At 46.5% G+C, this 6,061-nt stretch overlaps 1 pseudogene; it reads right to left on the reverse strand.

Moving 5' to 3' along the window:
• Nucleotides 1-907: 907 nt before the first annotated feature.
• On the reverse strand, nucleotides 908-1,026 carry LOC148477631 (5S ribosomal RNA; annotated as a pseudogene).
• Between the last annotated feature and the right edge of the window lie 5,035 nt (nucleotides 1,027-6,061).

Genomic DNA, 6,061 nt, shown 5'->3' on the forward strand with positions numbered 1-6,061 from the left:
TTGGAGTGGGCTGTCAGATCGTATAAAAGATGACCTTACCACCCAAAATCTTCCGCCTACCCTCAATGAACAGAGCTCCCTCTGTAATAAAGTGGATCTGCGGTATCGAGAACGACAGAGTGAGAAGAGCAGGAGAGATCGCATTAGATTCCGGCCGGCCACTACGCCTACCACCCTCCCTCCTGAAATGATGGATGAAGAACCCATGCAGATTAATTAGGCTCGCCTCACTGTAAAAGAACGGCAACGGCGCCGGCGGGAGAACTTGTGTATGTACTGCAGGGAGACCGGTCATCTGGTCGCAGCCTGTCCACGTCGTCCAGGAAACTCCCGATCCTATCCTGTACCGGAGACACCAGGTTGGGAGTGATGTCCTCGTCTCCATCAAACACTGAATCTACCTGAAATCAAATAAACCAAATCAAATGTAATCACTTATTATACACTGTGGGCCTGACTCAGAACCGGTCGCTCTGAATCAGGGCCGGTCTTTTTTTTTTTTTTTTTTTTAGAACGGCATCCTGGCCGCTCGCATAGCTGACAATCGGGCTTGCGACGAGACCCTCGTTGCCGCAAGCCCCAGAGAGATTTCGGCTCTAACAGTGATGTCAGTGGGGACGCCCCCAAATGGAGGCGTTCACATGGGAACGCCTCAGTTTGGGTAGCCACTCCCCTGGCTCACCCACCTAAGGGGGTGAGCTGTCACTCAACATCGACAGCTCGCCCTCTTTTTTGCGAGACCCAGAGCGACGGAGTGCCCGTCGCTATCCGGCTCTCGCGCATGCGAACGACGGAGCCAGCTCCGTCGGGCGCATGCGCACTGGCCCACCATCGACCAGGTTGCGAGTGCACAGCGCTTGCGACCGGGTCTGAATCAGGCCCTTAGTCCCATTCTGCTCCTAAATATTCCCTACAACACCCAATATTCCCTGGTGGTCTCCCATCCAAGTACTAATCAGGCCCAATACTATATAGCTTCCAAGATCAGACAAGATTGGGCATATTCAGTAAGGTATGGTTGTAGGACTATATAAACAGGAGATTGGGGGTCCTGGTGTAATATAGTTAAGGGCATTATATAGGACTAACTCAGAATGAGAAGTCCGCTTTGATTAAACAATGGACATAAATTCCAAACAAAGTATTGCACCAGCATACTTTGATTAATGAATACTTTGGTTATGTTACTTTTTAAAGTATGTATATCATATTCATATAGCCATATAAACAGATAATCTAAATGCAGGTATAAGTAATGTCAGTCTAATAGTGCCTGTGAATAATCATATCACATGTAAACAACATTTATATAGTATTCATATGATTGTACATGGGTATGCAAATCCCATATGTTTCGGTAGGGATGGTGCTAATTTATATTCCCCCTAGAGCACTTAGCAGACACCATACATTGTAACCAAACAATACGTAGCATAATTTTTATTATTAACATGAAATACGGATGTACATTGAATAAGTCATCACATGTTCACAACACACAGTGGTAATAAAAAAGAAAGCGAAATGTATTGCTAGTGTCCATTCCTCTAAGTCACCGGGGCAGAGACCGGGCGCCAATCAAGCCCTCATATAGGGATTGTACTAATCTGTATTCCCCTGGAACGTTTAATAGATAGCATACATTGTTGCCAAGTAATATAGTTGTACACAGTGTGTTTTGCTATATTTACAATGGATACAAGTGTCTCAAAATCATCACACAGTGATAGTAAAAAAGAGCCAAATAGGTAATTCAGATCTATTCCCCTGAATGATGGGGGAAAGAAAGCCGGACATAAATTATGTCCTCATGTGTGCAATGAAAAAATAACCATGTGAAATAATATCAAATCTACCCCAACTAAAAACTGGTGAGTTTACAGCAGTACATCCACTGTGCTGCCACAATAGTCAGATCATAAATGAGCCTGTGTAATCAGATGCCTGCAAGAAAGCATGAGCCATAGGGCAGACAGGTCTCCAAATTATACTATAAGATCAGAGTGCTGTATCTCCGTTCATGTGGAGTGTAATAGGCTGAACTGACGCTGCGGCCAGACAGGCAGTGGGTGGCACCCAGATTATCAACGGAGTCGTCTCTCTTCGTACCCAACCCGTGTCAGTTCATGTCGGGGCCCTTCATACAGAAACTATTACATTTTTGGTGATTCCCAAAGCCTCACATGGGATCATCCTCGGATATCCCTGGTTACGCAAGCATTCTCCCAATATTGACTGGGGCAACATGCAGATTCTGTCCTGGGGAAAGCTTGTCTAGCGTCCTGTCTTCCTCAAATCAAGCACATCAAATTCACATTGCAACCTCTACTCCAATTCCCAGCCAGTACCTCTCCTTCTCTGACATCTTCTGCAAAACAGGAGCCGATACTCTACCTCCTCATCAGGAGTGGGATTGTCCCATTGACTTGATCTCTGGCAAAACTCCACGTGGTCGCACTTATCCGCTGTCCCTGCCCGAGACCGAGGCCATGTCAGTGTACATCCAGGAAAATCTGCAAAAAGGTTTTATTCGACCATCTTCTTCACCAGCTGGTGCAGGCTTCTTTTTTGTGTCTAAAAAGGATGGAGGCCTGCGCCCCTGCATCGATTACAGAGGTTTAGACGACATAACATTCAAGAACCGCTACCCGATACCCCGCATTACCGAACTTTTTGATCGAGTAAAAGGAGCTTCTATTTTCACCAAGCTGGATTTAAGAGGGGCTTATAATCTCATCAGGATACGGGCCGGTGACGAGTGGAAAACAGCATTTAATACTCGGGACGGTCATTTTGAATATCTCGTAATGCCCTTGGCCTTTGTAACGCTCCTGCCGTTTTCCAAAACTTTGTGAATGAGATCTTTCGGGACTTATATGTTTCCATAGTGGTTTATCTAGACAATATCTTGATATTTTCCTCCAATATTGATAAGCACCGGTCTCAAGTCAAGGAAGTTCTAATCCGTCTTCGAGAAAATCACCTGTACTGTAAAGCAGAAAAATACATGTTTGACATTTCCTCAGTTCCATTTTTAGGTTACATCATCTCAGGTTCCGGTCTCAAAATGGATCCCAAAAAGGTACAGGCAATTTTGGACTGGTCCCGTCCAAATTCGTTGAAAGCGGTACAAAGAGTTTTAGGCTTTGCTAATTATTACCGAAGATTCATCAAGGGATTCTTCACCCTCATGGCACCCATTTCCGCCCTGACTCGCAAGGGGGCAAACCCATCACCATGTCCTCCAGAGTCCGAAACCGCCTTTCAGCTTTTAAAACAAGCCTTAATTTCTGCCCCAGTACTGAGACAACCTAACGTCAATTACCCATTTTTTCTAGAAGTGGATGCCTCCTCTGAAGCTGTAGAGGCGGTACTATCCCAGAGAATCGAAGATAACAAGTTTCATCCCTGCAGGTTCTTCTCTAAGAAATTCTCCCTAGCGGAGAAGAATTACCCCATTGGAGAGCAGGAATTTTTGGCTGTTAAATTAGCCTTTAAAGAATGGCGTTATCTTCTCGAAGGAGCTACGTTCCCGATCACCATTTATACGGATCATCGGAATCTCCTATATTTGAAGAATATCCAATGCATCAGTTCTCGTCTGGAGCGGTGGGCAATATTCTTTTCTCGTTTCAACTTCACTTTGACCTTTCACCCCCGGCTCACTGAATCAAAAAGCAGACTCTCTCTCCCGTTCACTTTCCTCCGACGCATCTTCTGAGAATCATAAAGAGACCCCTGTTCTTGACTCCAGAGTATTTGCTGTCACCTGCATCCAACCTCCTCCTGGGAAGACCTTTGTGACCTCAAATTTATGCAAACAGCTATTGAAGTGGGCTCATTCCTCCGGATTCTCCGGACATCCAGGCATACGAAAGACTTTGGAATTTCTGCAACGTTCCTATTGGTGGCCTGCTATGAAGTCCGAAATTGAAGATTTTATTTCCTCCTGTCCACAGTGCGCCCAGCATAAAACATCCAGACAAGCTCCTGCTGGCACACTGCAACCCCTGTCGATATCAACTCGTCCATGGACACACCTATCCATGGACTTTGTAACAGACTTACCCATTTCTAATGGGTTCACCACCATCTGGGTAGTGGTGGACCGCTTCTCCAAAATGGTACATTATGTGCCTCTCAAGAAACTGCCATCCGCTCCTGAGTTGGCCCAGTTATTTGTCAACAAAATCTGTCTCCATGGACTCCCAACTGAAATTGTCTCCAACAGAGGGGTGCAATTTGTAGCAAAATTTTGGAGAGCTCTTTTTTTCCATCTTCCAAATCAAATTCAAATTCTCAATGGCTTACCACCCCCAGTCTAATGGTTCTACAGAGAGGGTCAATCAGGACCTTGAAACCTTCTTACGAATCCATATGTCCTCCTCTCAAGATAATTGGGCAGACACTCTATCCTGGGCAGAATTTGCCTATAACAGCTCTTATCATTCATCAACAGGGCAAACCCCATTTTTTGTAGTGTTTGGTCAGCATCCTAAGGTACCAGAGTTCAAAGAATTGCCAGTCTTCGATGTACCAGCAGTAACCTCTACACTACAGAAATTCTCCCAAAAGTGGACTCAACTTCATTCCGCTTTACATAAAGCCTCCGTTCGTTACAAACTAGCGGCTGACAAGAAAAGGAGAGCGGTGCCCAACCTAAACATGGGTGACTTGGTGTGACTATCTACTTGTAATCTTCGCCTTAAAGTTCCGTCTATGAAGTTTGCTCCCCGCATCATCGGTCCATTTCCCATCATTCAAGTGATCAATCCAGTGGCCTGCAAACTGAAACTCCCGTCTTATCTCAAAATACCAAACTCCTTCCATATTTCCTTGCTGAAGCCTCTTATCCTGAATCACTTTCGCAAGGTCCTACCATGCACTCCCAAAGTCCTTACTGTGCGGGGAGTAGAGTTTGAGGTCAGGCAAATCCTGGACTCTCGTTTTCGCTACGGCCAACTTCAATACTTGCTGGATTGGAGAGGTTATGGTCCTGAAGAGTGGTGTTGGGTGAAGGCTGAGGATGTCCATGCCCCTCGTCTGGTGCTTAAATTTCATGCAGAAAATCCTGGAAAACCCAAGGAGTGTCCAGCGGCCACCCCTAAAGGAGGGGGTACTGTCACGATCAGGGCTGGCAGGCTGCCAAGATAGCGGTCCTTACCACTAAGGGGTCCTGGCGTGGGGTCTTCGGTGGGGGTGCAGGATCCTGGAGAGCGGCGCTAGGTGCTGTGAGCCTCCGCAGACTAAGGGCTTCCAGCTGCAGGCAGGTGAGAGCGGCTGAAATTGGCAGCACTTTCGCGCTGTGAACACACTGGGCGCAGCCATCTTGGATTTAGACCACATGTCTGATCGGGCCAATCAGGTTACAGCCTGGACTGGGGAGGCTAGTAGCCAATCCTGCACTGCCTGAGGGTACTAAAGGGCTGTCAAGAGGCTCTTTAGTTGCCAGTGCAACGTCTATCACAGCGTAAGCTGTGAGCTAGTTCTCTGAGCTCCCATACTCCTAAAAGTGCCATAGCTCCAGTGTGTGTTTCTACAGTTACCCTCTCAGCCTTGGTGCGGTCTTGCTCCAGTTACTGTCTGTTCCCGGTTCCTGATACCCGCTATTCGGCCAGCCGACCCCGGTTCTCTGAGTACCGACTGTATCTCTCAGCTTCATCTGCCTATGTGTGTACCCTTTCCTTCATGAGTCATACGCCCCTAAGACCGGCTGGTTTCCAGTACCAGCAAACGAACCCTCATTTGCCATCCGACTCCACTCCGGGTCCAAGTGCACGCCCAACTGTGACACCTACTTTTATACTTCCAGAATCCCAGACAGGCAATTCCACTACTTCAAAATACACTTAGTATATTTGAGTTTATAGCGATATTTCAGGTTAATGCAGTCAAAACATAGGCATTGGCTCTTCACCCGGAAACACGTAGAAGCTGGGGTGACAATTTCCCCTTTAAATGGGCTTCCTCGCATATACGCTATTTAGGTATCAACATACCAACACACCCCTCCCAATTATATGCTGCTAACCATGGTGAGGTTCTTGCTCAAATACTGAGG

Source organism: Taudactylus pleione, unplaced genomic scaffold (genome assembly GCF_031769625.1).
Source record: "Taudactylus pleione unplaced genomic scaffold, aTauple2 ptg000703l, whole genome shotgun sequence".
Taxonomy (NCBI): domain Eukaryota; kingdom Metazoa; phylum Chordata; class Amphibia; order Anura; family Myobatrachidae; genus Taudactylus; species Taudactylus pleione.